Genomic DNA, 20,526 nt, shown 5'->3' with positions numbered 1-20,526 from the left:
TTTTCTTTTTTCTCTCTCTATTTCTTATCTCTTAGAAGAAGAAGAGAGAGGAAGAGCGAAGCCCAGCTCAGGTCCAGCAGAAGGCCCATCCTAACCCCACAGCCTTTTGGCCAAGGCCCAGCCGGCCCCTTTCCACCTAACCCTAGCGCTCCCGCATCGCTACCCCCTGGCCCGATCCCCTCCCCTCTTCCCTCGTACCCCTTCCACCCAGCGCCGCCAGGGAGAGCGCGCCCGATCCCATCTCCCTCTCGTTCTCCCAGCGCCCGAAATCTCTCTCTCCCTGGAGCCCGATCCCTCTTTCGCTCGCTGCCTTCCCCTGCTCGATCTCCCTCGTCTCCTTCCCATGCTCGTGCGCCAGAGCGAGAGCCTCTCGCTCAATCCCGCAGGAGCCGTGCGCCTGATCCCCACCATCGCCAGCACCTCCCCTGCGTTAATTCCGCCCGCCAGGAGCCCGCAACCCGTGCGCCTCCTCCATGGTCTTCCTCCTTGCCGCCATGGGCGCGAGGGTCCAGCTCGCCCGCCCCACCGCGTCGCCAGGGCCGCCGGACACCGCAGCCTGCTGGCTTCTTCTCTGCTTGAGGAGCTACAGCAGCCGCGCATGGCTACGCCTCCCATGGAGCTCCACCGCTGGGGCTGCTCCTCGCCTGCGTCGATGTCTTCCATCGCACTGCTGCTCCTCTGCCTGTCCTCTGTCGCCCGCAGCGCGCATGGCCGAGCTGCCCTGCCTTGTTCGACCACCGGAACCGTGCCAAGTCGTTGCCTCTTTGCATCTGTGCTGTGTTGCCATGGATGCATGCAACCATGGAATCAATCCCAAGCATCAAGTACCAGGACACTATGAAACCTGAAATCGCCAAGACCGGGACCCGTCAAGTACCCCTTCGGATTCGTCAAGACCCTCATTGTACAACTACATCCCGATGATGCGGACAAGTACCCCGACAACGTGTACATCTACGCCGCCAAGACCGGACGACAAGTACCCGATGACCGTTGACAGTTACCACTACCACCGCACGAAACATCAAGACGCATCCAATTGCCAAGTACCACTTCCGGAACGAATGAGTACACACGACTACCTCGAGACGGACCGGAACTACCGAGGTGTACAACCCCCGCCTTATTCATCGACAGATGTCGATGTGACCTCTACTGACTAAACTCCCGATGACCAAAGATGAACGATAGACGACTACCTTCCACTACGACACGAGACAACTACTACCTCACGACGTGGCGAAGACGTTCCTACTTCCGCTAAGAACTTGACCGTTCCGAAAAGTCTCACCTCGAAGGTATAACCCCAAGACGACCGTCCGAGAACATTTGCATGTGTTGTATGAGTTGCACCCTTTGTCTGCATCGTGTCTGTTTTGTCACTCGTTTTCCATGCCACTAACCCGTGGGACACCCGGAATCCGGGAGCGCCCCACCATCTTTTGCACGCATCCGCACACTTCTCCTTTGCATTGGTATCTCAATCGAGTTACTGGAACCGGAACGCTGCCGTGGCACCGTTTTCGTTATCGTTGCCGTGGCACCCCTTTTCCTTCCACCACGGTGACAAATGCCTTATAATGCTCTTGTCAACTTTTAATAAAAAATGCATAAACTTGTTCATGTCATCCGCATCATGATAACAACAATTAAAATGTTTAAATTGTTGTTGCCATAAATTACTAATGCATATGGGGATTTACCGGATTTGTTGTTTGTTATATCCGGCCCCATTTAAATTGCTTAGACTGTGTATTTTACTCATGTTTCACCTCTTGCCATGTTTAACAACATTTAATATTGTTGGGTACCTAAACGAGAGAGAACTAAATAATTATTGTGGTGTCCGTCAATATGCAACTCGTTGCATATTCAGCTCCACTTAATTTGTAGTTTTGTTTGTGCACTTTGCCATGCCATGCTTCATTAAACCGGTCATGCATCATACTTGGTTGTGCATCATGCCATGCTTATGTGCTGGTTGTTTACCATGTTGTTTGCTTTCTTTCCGGTGTTGCTTCTTCGGGTTAGTTCCGATAACGTCGTGTCTGTGAGGATCCATTCGACTACGTCCGTTTATCTTCTTCATGTGACTCGTTCTTCTTCCTTGCAGGATTTCAGGCAAGATGATCATACCCTCGAAATCACTTCTATCTTTGCTTGCTAGATGCTCGCTCTTTTGCTATGCCTATGCTGCGATACCTACCACTTGCTTATCATGTCTCCCATATTGTTGAACCAAGCCTCTAACCCACCTGGTCCTAGCAAACCATTGATTGGCTATGTTACCGCTTTGCTCAGCCCCTCTTATAGCATTGTTAGTTGCAGGTGAAGATGAAGTGTGTTCCTTGTTGGAACATGGAGATGTTGTTCCTTGTTGGAACATGTTTACTTGTTGGGATATCACCATATCTTTTATTTAATTAATGGATCTATATACTTGGTATAGGGTGGAAGGCTCGGCCTTATGCCTGGTGTTTTGTTCCACTCTTGCCGCCCTAGTTTCCGTCATATCGGTGTTATGTTCCCGGATTTTGCGTTCCTCACGCGGTTGGGTTATAATGGGAACCCCTTGACAGTTCGCCTTGAATAAAACTCCTCCAGCAAGGCCCAACCTTGGTTTTACCATTCGCCACCTAGCCTTTTCCCTTGGGAGTCGCGCATCCCGAGGGTCATCTTTATTTTAACCCCCCTGGGCCAGTGCTTGTCTAAGTGTTGGCCCAAACTAGAGCCCCTTGCAGCGCCACCTCGGGGAAACTCGAGGGCTGGTTTTACCTGACGTCTTGATCATCCGGTGTGCCCTGAGAACGAGATATGTGCAGCTCCTTTCGGGATTTGTCGGCACATCTGGGTGGCTTTGCTGGTCTTGTTTTACCATTGTCGAAATGTCTTGGAACTGGGATTCCGAGCCTGATCGGGTCTTTCTGGGAGAAGGAATATCCTGCGTTGACCGTGAGAGCTTGTGATGGGCTAAGTTGGGACACCCCTGCAGGGATTTGAACTTTCGAAAGCCGTGCCCGCGGTTATGGGTAGATGGGAATTTGTTAATGTCCGATTGTAGAAAACCTGAAACCTATCTTAATTAAAATGCAACAACCGCGTGTGTAGCCGTGATGGTCTCTTCTCGGCGGGGTCCGGGAAGTGAACACGGTGTTGGAGTTATGCTTGAACGTAGGTTGTTCTAGGATCACTTCTTGATCATAGATTCTCGACCGTGCTTTGCCTTCTCTCCTCGCTCTCATTTGCGTATGTTAGCAACCATATATGTTAGTGCTTGCTGCAGCTCCACCTCATATCTTTACCTTACCCATAAGCTTAAATAGTCCTGATCGCGAGAGTGTGAGATTGCTGAGTCCCCGTGACTCACAGATACTTCCAAAACTAGCTTGCAGGTGCCGTTGAACCGTGCAGATGACGCAACCAAGCTCAAGGAGGAGCTCGTTGAAGATCTTGTCCTTTGTGTTGTTTTGATTTAGTTGATAAATAGTGGAGCCCAGTTGGGTTCGATCGGGGATCTGTGTAGCTTTTGGGGTAGTCTTCTTTTATTTTGGCTCCATAGTCAGGCCCTGATTGTATTTGGATGATGTAATGCTTTATTCATGTAATTGTGTGAAGTGGCGATTGTAAGCCAACTATGTATCATTTCCCCCTATTGTATTACATGGGTTGTGTGAAGATTACCTCACTTGCGACATTGCTTTCAATGCGGTTATGCCTCTAAGTCGTGCTTCGACACGTGGGAGATATAGCCGCATCGAGGGCGTTACACTTGCGTCGCCGCTTTGACTACTTCTCGAGGGAACAAGCCTTCGTTGCGTCCTTCCGTTCCTCGTCGTCGTCTTCTTTTGGTGTGTCCACCATGTATACGTCAAATGATGAGGTGGACGTCCAGCGCCCTGTGGGCGGTGGTTCCTCTTCGCCTCCCGCATCGTCGTCCATACCGTCGATGTATTCAGAGTCGAAGTCGAGCATGTCGGTTGAGTCATCGACCGTGGCTATTAAGTGGGTGGTGGGTGGGCGTCGAATTTCTTCATCGTCCGCATCCCAATCCTGTTGGCCATAATTTGGTCAGGGCTTTCCTGACAAAGAGAGAGACCTTAGTGAATTCAGAATGTCGCCGAAGGGCGAGTGCTGAAAGATATCCGCGGCGGTGAATTCCATGATCGGTGCCCAATCGGATTCGATTGGCAGGGGCGCAGGCGGTTCGGAGTCAGAAAAAGAGTCCGACACCTTGGGGTCACGGGCTGCGCAGAGGATTAGGCTGGTGTTCGGCTCGATTGCCGTTGAGACTGCAGCCCCTGAGGCGGTGTCTAACCACCTGTCCTCGATTGGCGCAGTTGGCTCCGAGCTAAGGGTCAGAGCTGATGCGGGCGTGGCCTCTGGGGTACTGTTCGGCGGCAGAGCTAGGTCATACCCATCATGACAGTGCGGGCTGTCGGCGTTCTGGGAACGGGGTCCCCAGATTTGCCTGCCTGCGGCCTGCGGCGTGGCTCAAAAGGGGGCCCAACATGGCCCATCTTCACCAACACGGACCCAAGACCCTCGCGAGGGGCCAAGCCTCGCGGGGCGGACGACGTGGAGCTTCCTCAGGCACGGCCTCATCAGGCTGGCTCGCGAGGAGGCGGAGAGATCAAGGCGGGGTACCTCATGAGGTGCCCGTGATGCAAGCCATGACGACCAAGGGCGCCAGACGGGCGCCAGCCCGCGCAGTGTCCTCCTTTCCTCTTTGGTGCAAAGGGGGCAAGCACAGCCGCGGAGTACCGAGGCATCAGGCAAAGGTTGCCATTTCGGTGCAACAAGACCAAGACCAGGAGGACTGCAAGACGGAGGTTGTCGTGGAGCCCAAGACGGCGTCACCACCAGAGATTTGTGCAGGCGAAGACTACTTTTGTCAGGATAGCTGGTACTAGCTATCCCCCTTCAAATTAGCCCGCCATTGTTGGATCCCTTCCCGCTCGATATTTGGGAAGAGGACCAGGGCCTCTATAAGTAGGACCAGCCACCACTGGAGTAGGGGTGAGAGGTTGGAGGTTGGAGATCAACAATCGGAGAGAGAGAGAGAGAGAGAGAGAGAGAGAGAGAGAGAGAGAGAGAGAGAGAGAGAGAGAGAGAGAGAGAGAGAGAGAGAAGGGACACTGAACTCCTCCCAACAGTTCATCGCCCCAGCCAAGAGCAGACCCTCGCGAGGCTGTTCTTCCTTGTATTTTTCATCATCATCAGCCCGAGAGGCAATCCACCGCACCACACACTGGAGTAGGGTATTACACCACAACGGTGGCCCGAACCAGTATAAACCCTGTGTCTCTCGTGTTGTTCTTTCCATAGCTTAGATCTTAGCGAGGCGGAGGGGTGCAGGTAGGTAGGAGGCGAGATCTCCGCACGCACCCCAGTGTTCGAACCTCAAGGGTCTGCCGGAACCCGAAATCCGACAGGCGCGCCCGGCTGTGGCTCGAATCCGTCGAAGATCAAGTCTCCGCAGATGTCAGCCGTGTAGTTCAAACTTCCAAATCCGACCTGACGGCCAGGGGCGTAGCTTTCAATCTGCTCCAGATGGCCAAGCGAATTAGCCCGCAGTGCAAAGCCGCTGACGAAGATCTGTCCGGGGAGAAAAGCCTCGCCCTGGACCGCATCGCTATTGATGATAGTAGGAGCTATCAAGCCTAACAGCGACGACACAAAGGAACTCTCAATGAAAGCACCAATGTCGGTGTCAAAACCGGCGGATCTCGGGTAGGGGGTCCCGAACTGTGCGTCTAGGCCGGATGGTAACAGGAGGCAGGGGACACGATGATTTACCCAGGTTCGGGCCCTCTTGATGAGGTAAAACCCTACGTCCTGCTTGATTAATATTGATGATATGGGTAGTACAAGAGTAGATCTACCACGAGATCGGAGAGGCTAAACCCTAGAAGCTAGCCTATGGTATGATTGTATGTTATGGTTGATGTCCTACGGACTAAAACCCTTCGGTTTATATAGACACCGGAGAGGGTTAGGGTTACATAAGGTCGGTTATAAAGGAGGAGATATCCATATCCGTATTGCCTAGCTTTCCTTCCACGCCAAGTAGAGTCCCATCCGGACATGAGACGAAGTCTTCAATCTTGTATCTTCATAGTCTAACAGTCCGGCCAATGGAGATAGTCCGGCTGTCCAGAGACCCCCTAATCCAGGACTCCCTCACTAAGCCTTTTGATCGTTCGATCAAGTTGATTCTCTGCTTCGGCTTCATAGATTTTAAAGTAGTGCAAAGCCTCATCTTTTGTTTTCAACAGATATATCATGCAATATCTAGTAGAATCATTGATTAGAGTCATGAAATATCCTTCTCCACCTTTTGTGAACACACCATTCATCTCGCAAAGATCTGAATGTATGAGTTCAAGTGGTGCCAAATTCCTCACTTCAGTAGTCGTATGAGACTTGCCTGGTTGCTATGCTTGCACACACACTTGGCACTTAGAACCTTTAACAATTGTAAATTTCAGGATTAAACTCAAATTTGCTAGCTGCGTCATGACACCAATGTTAATATGACAAAGTCATGAATGCCAAACATTTGATTTAGTTTCATTACAAACATGATTAGTAACTTTAGTGCAAAAGTTTGACAAAGATAAGCGGAACAAGCCTCCGCTCTCATAGCCCTTCACAACAAATTTTCCACACTTAGATACTACAACCTTATTGGACTCAAATACCAATTTATAACCATCTCGACACAAACGAGAACTGCCGATGAGATTTTTATTAATAGCAGGGGCATGCTGCATTCTTCAGCCGCATGACCTTTCCCGAAGTAAACTTCACATCGACCGTACCAACACCATGAACAGAAGCATATGTCCCATTTCCCATCAGCAATGGTGTAGTTCTTGCGACCTGGTAAGAAGAAAACATGTTTATGTCAGAACACACTTGTACATTCACTACAAAAAAAAGACACATCCGTGACATTTTGGCCCGAACGAAAAAGTATGTCATGCTTATGACACTTCTATGACGATAATTGTGACAAAAACACGTATCATCATAGATGTGGTGGGCTCCTACTTCTATGACAAAAAATCATGACAGAAAATGGGCTTTTCATCTTGGGCGAGCCGGGGACGCACCTGCATGACATTCTTTGGGCCGTCCATGACACAAAAAATCACGGTAGAAGTGAGGGCGAGGACATTTTCTCAGAGTTCCCGGTCACTTTGAGTGGTCAGGGCCGAGCGATGTAGTGTGGTTTGCATGTTTCTCTCATAGGCGTGCGTGTGTGTGACACGTTCGCTAACTGAATCCGAGCGCGATGGAGAGGCGTTCGCATACTGAACTTGAGCGATCGATCTCGCCCTCGCACTACCACTGCTAGCCACTGAAGTCGATCGATCCTTCGCTACCTAACTGAACCCGAGCGATTCCTTCGCTGCCTAACTGAACCCGATCGATCCTTCTTGCTACTTACTGAAGCCAAAGGCACCCGTACGTGTGAGACGTAGCCGGTTGGGTTGCCTCTCGATGAATAGTGCCCGTTGCTGCCTCACGCATGATACACACATACACGAGTCAAGATACATCAATCGATCGAGACGGTTGGTTGGCTGTGGATGAATAGTTCTCGGAAGGGGTTGGATGAAGAGGACCCCGAGGAGGCCGCCACAACCCAGCCGGTTGGGGGTGGATGAACATGACCCCGTGGAGGGCTGGAAGAACAGTAGCTCGTGGAGGCTGGAGGAGGTCGATGGTGGATGAATAGTAGCCCATGGAGGCTAGAGCGAGGCATTAGACGGTGATGAACAGTAGCCCCGGGAGTCCCATTTTGCGGTACGCCACACCTCTCTTGATGAACAAGAGCCCGTTTCGACCGTAGGCACTCGAAGAGTAGTCTGTTTCCTTCGTTTTACGGTATGCCACACCCCTTCCGATCAACAGGACCCTGTTTTGACCGTAGGAAGTCAAAGAAACTCTGTTTCGTCCGTTTTGCGGTATGCCAGACCCCGAGCCGATGAATAGGACCCCGTTTCGACCATAGGTGGTTGAACAGAAGGCCGTTTCCTCTGTTTTGTGGTACACCAGACCCCTCCCGATGAGCAGGGGCCCGCTTCGGCTGTTCCATCCAAGCCGGTTGGCTCTCGATCGATGAGCAGCACGCATTCCGACCTAGTCGGTTGCTTTCGGATGAACACGGCGCTGTTTCTCCATTCTGACCCAGCCGGTTGGCTGCCAATGAACATGTTGCAGTTGTTGTATGCATTTGAGACCAACCCGTATGTACGTACATGGCCATATTTTTTGTCGTGTGGTGCTACCTCTTAAGCTTCACTAAGGTATCAATCCAGTAGAAGAAGAATGCAAAATCACCAATACTTGCACAAACAATCAAACACTTGCACCCAACGTGATAAAGGGGTTGTCAATTCCTTTACGGTCACTTGCAAAGGTGGGATCTAATAGAGATAGATAAATAAAACTAAACAAAAGATAAGATATTTTGGTTTTTTTGGGTTTATAGATCTAAAAGTAAAAGATTGCAAAATAGTAGATCGAAAACTAATATGATGGAAAATAGACCCAGGGGCTGTTTCACTAGAGGCTTCTCTCTTGAAGGCAAATAGTACGGTGGGTGAACAAATTACTACCGAGCAATTGATAGAAAAGCGCAAAGTTATGACAATATCCCAAACAATGATTATGTAATATAGGCATCACGTCCGTATCAAGTAGACCGACTCCTGCCTGCATCTACTACTATTACTCCACACATCGATCGACTCATGCCTGCATCTAGAGTATTAAGTTCATCAAGAACGGAGTAACGCTTTAAGTAAGATGACATGATGTAGAGGAATAAACTCAAGCAATATGATGTAAACCCCATCTTTTTATCCTCGATGGCAAAAATATAATACATGCCTCGCCACCCCTACTTTGTCACTGGGTGAGGACACTGCAAGATTGAACCGAAAGCTAAGCACCTCTCCCATTGCAAGAAAAACCAATCTAGTTGGCCAAACCAAACCTATAATTTGAAGAGAAATACAAAGGTATCAAATCATGCATAGAAGAATTCAGAGAATATTCAAATAATATTCATAGATAAGCTGATCGTAAATCCACAATTCATTGGATCTCGACAAACACACCGCAAAAGAAGATTACATCAGATAGATCTCCATGTCGAGGAGAACATGGTATTGAGAATCAAAGAGAGAGAAGAAGCCATCTGGCTACTAGCTATGGACCAGTAGGTCTGTGGTAAACTACTCACGCTTCATCGAAAGGGCAATAGAGTTGATGTAAATGGCCTCCGTGATCGAATCCCCCTCCGGTAGGATGCCGAAAAAGGCCCCAAGATGGGATCTCATAGGGACAGAAGGTTGCGGCGGTGGAAAAGTGTTTTCGTGGATGCTTCTGGTGGTTTGGAAATATATGTGAATATATAGGAGGCATAACTAGGTCAGGGGGTCACAAGGGGCCCACAAGGTAAGGGGCGCGCCCTCCACCCTTGTGGCCGCCTCATGGCTCTTCTGACTTGAACTCCAAATCTCCTGGGTGTCTTCTGGTCCAAGAAAAATCATCGCGAAGGCTTTATTCCATTTGGACTCCGTTTGGTATCCCTTTTCTACGAAGCTCAAAAACAAGGAAAAAACAGAACTAGCACTGGGCTCCAGGTTAATAGGCTAGTCCCAAAAATAATATAAAATAGCATATTAATGCATATAAAAAATGCAAAACAGATAACATAATACCATGGAACAATCAAAATTTATAGATATGTTGGAGACGTATCATGTGGCTGTAGGTATGCCTACACGATTTAGATGGGACTGCCTGAACTGCTACGCCAGGGGATCTACTACGACACGTGCCACTACTTACTCAGCCATGGTTCATCCTTGCAGAGAGACCAATCAACCAGTATATACGTACACGTTAGCAACCAGACGAACAACACTACGTACGGTTCAATCGGGTGGGTCCCAGTTGTTAGGGAGGATAAGGAGGCACTCCCTTGCGTGCGAAGATATATGTGGTGGGTCCCAGCTATCAGGGGGAGGAATCATTTTTTGTGCGTAATAAGGAGGCATTTCCTTGCGTGTGAAGATGTAGCTAGTGAGTCCAGCTGTCAGCCTCACCATGTACAGTCTTCTTCTTTTTCTGCGGGAAATGTACAGTCGTCTTCCGATGGTTGTCGTTTGTTGACGATGTTGACCATGCTGCACTGAGAGCACCAATGCGGTGGAAGACGGCAAAGCCTGATATGGGAATGATGCGGAGCTGAGGAATACGAGGCAGTGGATGCCCACGCAGAGGTGAGTAGAGGGAAGGCCTGGCCGGTGGTGGGATTAGGGAGGAATGTTTTTTTCACATAATAAGAAGGCACTTCCTACCATGTGAAGATTTTGCCAGTGGGTCTCAACTGTCATCAGGGTAATCATTTTTTCATGTAATAAGGAGGCACTTGCTTGTGTAGGTCCCTACTCTCAGCCTCTCCACTTACATGCCTCTTCTGATGGTTGTCATCTATTGACCATGTTGACCACACTGCGTAGAGAGCACCAACACGGTGGACGACGATGAGGCCCAGGAAGGGAACGACCCGGAGTCGGCGAAGCCACGACAGTGCATGCCCACGCCGAGGGGAGTACGAGAGCTGATAGGTCGGTTGTGGGGTGAGGCTGCCATCGCCGGAAAATAACATGAGGTGCAGGTGGGTAGAGGGATGGCCTGGCCAGCGGTGGGAGTATGGTGGGCCGGTGAGGCCTGCACGACAGCACAGCCGACCACAGAAGGAGGGAGCAGGCAGTCCCGCCGGTGCTGGTTTGGGCGGCTGGAGCAGGAAGATCAGAGATTGAAGAAGCACGACCGCGGTTGGATCGACATCCAACACTCACTACTCTATGTTGACTAAGTTGACAAAGCGTTAAAAAAAATTTAGGACGACATCATCGTCAACCTAGTAGGCCCACAAGTCAGCCTCCAAATATGTGGAAAACATCATATAACCCATTTGCCATTATTTTTAATAATTTACAACCCATTTGCTAATTCTTAAGGATATTTTGAAGTCCATATTATTTTCATTGGCATTACATACCATATTGTGGGGTCCGAACTCTTTTAATCACGAAATTTTGAGTCACTTTAAAAATAATTATAATTTTTTATTTCAAATTCAAATACAATGAAATTTTCCCTGCAAAAAAATGAAATTTAAAATCTTGGGATCCTGAAAAAATAAAATTTGAATCTAGTTGCCGGTTTTCTATGTTTTTAAAATTTACAGCCCATTTCTTACTACTTATAACCCACTTTCTGGGGAAGCCGAATACATCCCTCCGCGTCTTTTAAGATTTGCAGCCCAGTAGGGCTGAGAAAAGCAAGTAGGCTTGGGTTGGGTATTATCCAAAAAAAGTACTGGGCTAGCCATTTTCAGAAAGAAAAAAGATATCAACTGGGCTCGTCATGTTCTTAAATAAAAGCCTGGGCTAGACGGGCCACAGCCCCCGCACAACATAGTTGATACCCTGCTCCATCTCGACAACTGGGCGACCTGCTGGGTCCTTGTTGTTACAATATTTCTCTCTTTAATAAAGGAAATGGCAAGCCATTTGCCTTGTTTCAAAGAAAATATGACAGTCACAACCGAGTTGAAAAGGGCAACAACATCTAACTCAAGCTTACAAATTATACGAAAGCCCAAGGATTAATTGTTCATCAAATTTACACAAAACCCAGATTGAACATGGCAATAACATCTAATCCAATCACTATTTTTGGCAGTCACAAACAAATGGGCTAGTCTGATCTATAAAATCAACATCCTGTGCCAAAAAATTTACTGGAACATGACCACAAGTTGTTGTAAATAGAAGCCCAGCACATTCAGAAGCCCATTTTTCCACAAGAAAGTCCTTTTTTTGTTGTTCAACGTGTCTGTCCATGAGAAATTTCTTGTTGAAAAACTTAAGCATCATGGACAATAGTAATCTCGCACTCAACAGGAAGAATATGACAAAGCTTCTATTTGCCTGGTTGGATGCATATCCTTCCATCGTTATTGTCCTCAAATGAATGTCATGAGAACTGAGAAAATCCTAGTGCTTATTACACCACAGATTGGTTATATGTTTTTCTCCATGTGTTAGTGCCTAAGTAGACATGAAGATTGAAAACAATTAAGGTCTAAAAAAAGAGTATGTCGAAAGAGCAATAGCTGAACGGTTAATTCTAGTACAATATATATGGGCTTCCAATGTGCATGAAATCATCACCTTTATATATAGATTCTCCAGACATGGAAATCATCACGGCAAGCCAATAATTACGTTTAGATCATAACTAAACATTCCGATATATAAGATCTTGATAGAATCTGGGACCATTGATAGTCCATGGACGAACTCTTCATTGAGCATATAACATAATATTAGTACCCAAAGTGTACTCCAAGATGATATAAAACTTATGTGCACAAATGAAAAATGCAGCTTATGATTACAAATGAGTAGATGATAATAGACGGTACCTGAATAAGTGTGGAGCCAAACACCAACTTGTGATAATTAAATGGATCACGAATTACACCCAAGGTCTCTAGTTTAGGTGCAGAGACAACATTTATTTGCGAAGGTATATAGCAATAATGAAGAAGCAACCTTTGAAGTGAAGGGGCATCTTCGATGATGAGCTGTTGTTCTTCAAAACAAATTCGAATGCTTTTAAGGTGAGGCGACTTTATTTGGAGACAACTGATATCAATTTCTATTCCCAAAAAAATCAGCAAGCGCTCCAGGGCAGGCCAAATGGAGTGTATGATGTTGTGTAGTGAGGCCTCTGATAGATAAACCACCACAAGCGGAAGTTTTTTTAGCAGTGGGAGTCAAAGCATTTCTACTAGATCGTCTGGTAGATGGCACCAGGCGAAGGTGGCAGTGTGGAGAGAGAGGAGGAAACCCACGAGATGGACAACAGTGGTGCGGGTAGAAATTCTTGGTGTTCGGTTCGTGGTATGTAATTTTCGTGGTAATGGTAGAACTCAAACTGCTGGAGTCTTTGGAATTCAGGGGATGTCAGCCAGACATCCACCGTGTAGGGTATGGACAGCAGGTAATGTGTCGGGATGCGGAGGCGTTGAACGGATCCCTGGTGGGAGGAGATGATGGCTCTGAGGAGTTCAAAAGTAGAAATGATAGATAGCCGACGATAGTCGATATTAAGGGGCATGGCGCGCCATAGAGGGCGCCACCGAGTTGAGAGGACTTGGGTGTGTCAGCATTCCTTGGTGGGGAGAAGCGAGATGATCTCCCCAAAGATGGCGTCCGGGAGATCACTGATGCGGTCCACCCGAGATTCTATGGGTTCCTCAGATCCGGGGGGTGGGGGCTCGCTGCTTCTCCCTCCCCGCTGCCTGGTGCGGGATCTACAACCAGTGTCACTGCTAGTGGGAGCCTCATCTTCTTAGCGCTGGGGTCAACTGACTCCATTTTCCTTGCAGACGTCACGAGCTCACGGGTTTGAGCAGAGCAGCCAGAGACGAGCCTAGTGGCAGTGCGAGTGGGGAAGAAGGAGGGCTGGGGTTTTCTGTAGCACTGAGGAAGAAGAGGAGTAGGCGTTTTCTGTACGAGCGAGGAAGAAGGTGAGCGGGGGGTTTTCTGTACGAGTGAAGAAGATGGGGAGTGGGGGGGGGGGAATTGGGGGGCAACGGAAGCGGGAGAGTCCAGTGAGCTGCAGTATAAGTGGATGCGAGGAGGAAGGAGGGTTTTTTTGGGACCACCCCTCTTCAAGAAATATGGGCTTTTCCTCACAAGAAATAAAAATAAATGGGCTTTAAGATGGATAGGCTTTTGTATCGGCCTAGTCGGTTGCTCGTGTTTCGTACTGGATAGCCTTAACACTAGAGGCAACCCATTAGAGACACTCTCCAACTCTCCAACTTATTTCCCATTGATACATCCATTTTGCATCATGTTTTCCTACTGTTATTGTTGGGTTTCGGGTTCTGGCAGACCCTTGAGGTTCGAACACTAGGGTGCGCGCGGAGATCTTTCCCCTACCGATCCACGTCTGATCCTCTCGTGCGAATTAAGATGAAAATGATGAACAACACAAGAGACACGAGTTTTATACTTGTTCGGGCCACCGTTGTGGTGTAATACCCTACTCCAGTGTGTGGTGTCGTGGCTTGCCTCTGGGATGATGATGGACAGTACAAGGGAAGAACAGCCTCGCGAGAGGTGTTCTTGAGCTGGTGCGATGAACTGCTAGGGTGAGTTCAGTCGCCTCTCTCTTTCTCTCTGTTATGGTTCTACCAGATTTCCAGCCGTCTCCACTCTGTGGTGGCTAGCTCTATTTATAGAGGCCCTGGGCCTCTCCCCAAATAATGAGCGGGAAGGGTGCCAACAATTGGCCATTTCGAAGGGGAACATGTAGTACAAGTTATCCTGACCAAAGGTGGTCTTCGGCTGCCAAAAGCACTGGCGATGATGCCGTCTTGGGCTCCACGGTGACCTTCGTCCTGCCGTCCGGCTGGTCTTGGTCTTGTTGCACCGGAATGGTAACCTTTGTCTGATGCCTTGGCCTGTGCTTGCCCCCTTTGCACCAAAGGGGAAACAAGGACACTGCGCAGACCAGCGCCCGCCTGGTCTCGATCGTCATGGCTTGCGTCATGGGTTCCTCGCGAGGTACCCTTGCATTGATCTCTCCGCCTCCTCGCGAGCCTGCCTGATGAGGCCGCCTCTGAGGAAGCTTCCTGTCGTCCGCCCCGCGAGGCTTGGCCCCTCGTGAGGGTCTTGAGCTTGAGCTGATGAAGATGGGCCGCGCTGGGCCCCCGCTTGAGCCACGCCGCAGGCCGCAGGCAGGCAAGTCTAGGGACTCCCGTTCCTAGAACGCCGACAGTATCCCCCGAGCCCAAGGCGCGCGCGTGCTTGGCTTAGCAGAGAAGCGAAGGGGCAAGCGTGAAGCACCGCGGGCCCTAACAGCCTGCGGCCTTGGGCGCCGCGTGGCGGTTGATTGGGCGTGGGCGTCTGCACTTCCCACGACGCCTTGCTGCGCGCCCGGCTAAGCGGACCCGTAGTTGCACACAGTTGTTCCTTCTTTGGCTGCCCGCTCGCCTCCTACCTTTCCTCTTCTCTGAGCTCCAACCTCCACCGCCAATCCGGCTCGAGCTCTTCCCCTCCCCCAATGCCATGGCACCGGCAAAGAAGGGAAGGGGGAAGAAGCCCGCGCCTTCGTCCTGCGCACCTCCAGCGGCGGCCCCCGCCGTCGATCGGTCAATCATACTCAACCTGGAAGCCTTGGACAAGGTCCACTCCGCCCTCGCTTCGATCTTCAACGAGTGCGGCCGGACCACAGTTTGTCCCGCATCCCGCGCCTTTCTTGCTAGGACCGTCATGGAGGTCCGATTCTTCGCCGATGCCCTATGGGCGGGTCTGGTTCCCCCTTTTCTGCTTTCTTCAATGATGTGCTCTCCCATTATCAGATCCACATGATGCACCTCGGGCCGGAGTCCATTACCCTCTTGGCCGTCTTTGCTTTCGTGTGTGAGGCGATGCTAGGCATCCCTCCTTCTGTTGCTCTGCTGCGACACTTCTTCTCTTTGCGCCTGAGTGATCCCACTCAGTGCTCGGGGTGTGTGAGCTTCTTCGCCATGCCCGAGACGGCTGCTTTAGGGATTGACTTTGGCCTTCCGCCTCCCCAGGTCAGGTTCAGAGAGCGGTGGCTGTACATGGATGTCGGGGTGCCCAGCCCCTTGCTCTCGCACCCGACCTTGCCTGCTGTTCCCAACCCAGGCTGGGGTCATGAACCGCTCGCGAACCTCCGGCTCGCTTTCGTCTGGCGCCGCTTCGGAAGTTTGAGGGCGCACAATGTGACAACACCCAAGGTCGTGAGGGAGTTCCTTCTGTGTCGCATTGCTCCTCTCCAGCGCCACTCTCGCTGGATGTGGGACTTTGCGGGGCGCGGAGACCACATGCGACTTCAGGAGGAGGATTTGGCGCCCGAAGTGCTGCGGACGGTGCTTCGGGTCTTGACTGGTGATCCTTCCCCAGGCAGCCTATGGAGCGGCGGCGTCCTTCTGTACCTTTGTTCCGGCAGGGCCAATTTCATGAAGCAGATGCCCAGCTTCGACGAGTGGGGGCTGCGCCCGGCTGGCCTCATGGGGCCTCGCGAGAACCCAGTTGTCGTGGTTGCTCCCCCCTCCGGCCACAACGGTCCCTCCCCAGGCGACGGAGCGGGAAGAGAGCCGGCGGGAGCTGAGGTGGCTAATGTCGAGGTGGTGGCGCCGTGTGAAGCCTCGAAGGCGGCATCTCCCGAGGCCCGCCATGGGGCGGCGGTTGATGTAGGGTTTTGGGCTTCAGCTCATGAGGCCGGGGCTCCCGAGCCCCCAGCCGTTCTTCACGAGGCGACGCCCGACGGTGCCCCCAAAGCTGACTCCTCCGGCGCCGACAATCCTGAGGCTTCTTCTGCGCCCCAGGCCGACCCCCGCCCCAGGCGCTTGGGTCGGTTTCGTGTAGACTTCGAGGCCCTTCACAAGAGGAAGGAGGCCTCAGGCGGCAGTGACCGCCCTTGCCGCTTGTTGAAGCGCAAGAAGTACTTTGCCATGGACGAGTAAGCCTTCTTCTTTCCCTACTCACTTGCTCTGTTATCCCTGTGGCTGATCGTGGCCCTTCAGGTCCCGCCTTGCTGAGTCCGTCGAGTCGACCCAGGAGCCAGCCCCCGCAGCTTCGCCCCCTTTGCTGGCTCCGGGTCCGCCGAGCTTAGGTGGGGCCCTCACCGATGGACCGGTTGGTGGAGTGATCTTATCCATAGGGCGCCTCGAGCTTGCTCGCCCGATGCCCTTTCTTCACGAGTCTTCTTTGGGCGCGTCAGGCTTGCCCCGTGCCCCTTCTTTGGTCGTAGAAGGCGAATGGCTGTGGTCTGTCCTTGGCTCCTCCTCCGTGGGTGGATCAACGCTAGGCCGGACTCTCAGGGCGGTCCATCTGGCGACGGCTGGGGCGGCAGCCCCTTGCCCCACGCCTGGAGGGGGCTTACCGCCCCGGGGCCCTCTGCATGCTCCAGCGGAAGAAGGTGATGTGGAAGAGGTGCTCAGGCGTTCTCGGGAGCGTCGTGCCCTTCGTGAAGAGTTCCTCCAGGGGGCGGCGGATGCGGTGAGCCGAATCGGGGCAGAGCTTGCTGACGAGGACGCACGCCTCAAGGCCGAAGGTTTGCGCCTTGCTGAGGAGAAGTGCAAACTAAAGGTTGCCGTAGCCCTCGCGCGTCATCAACGTGATCTTGACAACGCGGAGGCTGAGGCGTCGCTGGCAGCTTCGCGGTAGGTCTGCTCCCTGGCCGTTGAGGAGGCTCGGGAGGTAGACCGGCGGTGCAAGGATGTAGAGGAGCGCACATGGGAGCTCCAAGCCTGGAGCAACTCCCTGGAGCAGCAAGTGGAATTGCGCCAGGCGGCCCTTGAGTCAATTGGGGCGGCCTCTGTCGACCGGGCGGAGCTTCTGAAGCGCGAGGAGGTGCTGACGCTGGAGGCCGCCGAGCGCAACCTTGACCTTGAGCGGTTGGAGACGAGGGAGCGCCTGGTGGCCCAGGCGGAGGATGACGTTGCCGCGCGCGAAGCCCGAGCCCAGGAAGAAGTCGATCGCTGCATGGCGGAAGCTCGCTCGGCCCTCAAGCGCGAACAAGGGACGATGTTGGGGATGATCAAGGCCGATGCCGAGGGCAGGACCGCAGCCCTCAGGGCCAAACTGACCGAAGCAACGTGGCGCGCGGACTCCTCCGCAGCCGCCCTCGGCGCGGCGCAGGCGGAGCTGTCCTCTTCCCGGGCCGAGCAGCTTCTTCTTCAACAGAGGGTCGATGACACCGAGGCCATTGCGCAGCGAAGTGAGGAGGAGCTCCGTCGGTGGTGGGTTCTGGAGCATGTGCATGCCCCCATGCTTCAAACGCTCCGAGAGAGGGCTAACACAGCTTTGGGCTATGTCTGCGAGGCTGCTGCTAGGGAGCCGCACGAGGTCAACTACGCCGGCAACCTCCAATTTTTCACTGATGTGGTGACGCTTCTGGAGAACCGGTCTGAGAGGTCACGCTGGCTTGTCGAAGAGAGGAGCCGAGCCTTGCTCAGGCGTGCCTTCTCCCGTGTCTTCAGCTATCTGCAGGATAGGGACCCCCACTTCGAATTCGACGCTGCCAGCGCACCCATGCCCATTGCCGTCCGGGGTGACCTGGCGCGGTGGGTGGAGGACAACGTGGACGCCCTCGTTAGGGCCTTCGCGTCTGATGACGACGGCATGGTCATGGGCGCCAATGAAGGCAACGTTGTGGATGATCCTGGTGATGATGGGGGTGCTGGCGGCGGTGGTGACAATGTCGATGACGCCAGTGACGCTTCCGAGGGCGCCCTAGAAGACGTGGTGAGTGATATGTCCGACTGACCGCATGTCTCCGCAGTTTATCCTTCCGGCCCTGGCGTGCCCTGAGTGGGCCTGCGGGGGGATGCTACGCCTCCAGCGTCCCTTGATTAACCTGCTGATCCTGTGACGAGGACCTCCGAAGAGGGTGCGGAGACAGTGGTCCTGGCTGTAGGCGTGCCTGGCCCGACCCGGCTCACGAGGGGCTCGTGAGGGGGGGGGGGTAGCTGACGCTAGCTTGGGGCGTAAATCCGAAACCAGAACGCGAGAGATTGCTCGAATGAGACTAAACACCCCCTCCCCGAATGCACGCAAGCTTCGAACTCAAATCCAACTTAAATCCAAACCAAGGAAACTTGCTGACAAGGAAGAAGCAAAAAAAAGCAAAAAAGGCAGAAGAAAAGCAAAAAAGCCGCGTCGGGCACCTAGTCTAGTCTTCGACGTCTTCTCACCAGCGCGGAGCTAAGTGCTGCCACTGGGCGTGGGCGGGAGCCCCAGGGCCTGAGGCTGGCGCTCCTGAGACTCAGGGGCGTGTACAGCCCCACTCATTATTACGTGAGAGTGTCACGGGGCAGCGAGCTTCACAGGCACTGGGCCTTCTTCACAGGTACTGGCCTTGCTTCATATCGCCAGACGAGGGCCCCGCCTTGCGCCTCACTCTGCCGTCATTGACAGCGACCGGAAACCAAGGACGACGCCAATGGGGTAGAGTGGTCGCCAGCGTTTCCCCCGACGACCACGGGTCCTCCGCCGGGGGCAGGCCATGGGGCACCTCCCCGGCGGAGGGCCTACCTCCGGAGAACATCTTGACCCGACCGCCGCGAGGGTGAGCCCGGATCTCGTCCCCTTTCCTGCAGCCCCCTGCACCCTCCTCCTGACGGATAAGAGGCTGCAGCGTTGGGGCAGCCATCCGCTGCGGCGACCTGTACCTCCTGCGACCCATGGTTAGCGTAAGCTTGCTCCTGAGGGATGAGTGGTACCCGATAGTTGCTGCTGTCGGCATGATTGTCGATGCTCTCTTGGGGTTCCTGAAAGAGCTTGGCTTCCGGCGCCTCCTCGTCCCAGCCGGGCCCGAGGAACGAGCCGTGACCTTCTTCCATCTCGCGCCCTTGATCCACCATGCAGGGTACATAGGCCTCCGGGGCGACCACCTCGTGGACCTCGCTGTAGCGCCCCGCATGCCACATAGTCTAGCTTGGGGCGTCGCCTTGTATGTGATGACGTGGTGGTCCGCCGAGGCCAAAGGCCGCGACGCGCATCCCTTCGTTGGCCTGGGGAGGGGCTGGCACGATCTGCCGCCCGGTGCCGGCGGAGGTTTTGGCGCTGGACCGGCCGTGGGGCCCGCCTAAAATCGCATGGGCGCGCATAATGCCGTTGTGCGACCTATCCTGGATCTGGGGTGGCAGCTGGATGCAGAAAGGGGGCGCCCCTGAGGCGGCGGCGTCCAGGAGCTCGACCACTCGCTCCAACAACACGTCGCAGCCGCCTTCCAGCAAGCGGCACCGTAGTAGCTCTCAGGCCACCATGAGCGCGGCCTTGGAGTTCGCCTGCTCCCGTCGGGTGTATGGTGCCGTGGCAGCGGCGTGGTTCGAGGCCCTTGCTACGGCCCGCACCTGCCGTGGCGTGAGGGCAGGCGGCGTCTGGCCGCGTCGCCCGCGCCCCACAGCACCCTGCGGAGCGCGAGCTGCCTGAGGCGCAAGGTTGAGGTCGCCCTGAGACGGTGATATGGCATGGGCGGGCCACGCCGCCCAGCGGTTGGCGTTGGCAGCCGGGTTGCTTGATATCTGGGTGGAGAAGCGGCGGAACACGACACGGAGGAAGGAGGACTCCGGCGCACCCCTACCGGGCGCGCCACATGTCGGGTTTCGGGTTCCGGCAGACCCTTGAGGTTCAAACACTGGGGTGCATGCGGAGATCTTTCCCCTACCGATCTACGTCCGATCCTCTCGTGCGAACTAAGATGAAAATGATGAACAACACAAGAGACACGAGGTTTATACTTGTTCGGGCCACCGTTGTGGTGTAATACCCTACTCCAGTGTGTGGTGTGGTGGATTGCCTCTAGGGCTGATGATGGACAGTACAAGGGAAGAACTGCCTCGCGAGAGGTGTTCTTGAGCTGGTGCGATGAACTGCTAGGGTGAGT

Source organism: Triticum aestivum, chromosome 1A (assembly GCF_018294505.1).
Source record: "Triticum aestivum cultivar Chinese Spring chromosome 1A, IWGSC CS RefSeq v2.1, whole genome shotgun sequence".
NCBI classification, from domain to species: domain Eukaryota; kingdom Viridiplantae; phylum Streptophyta; class Magnoliopsida; order Poales; family Poaceae; genus Triticum; species Triticum aestivum.
Note: the sequence above shows the minus strand (reverse complement) of the source record.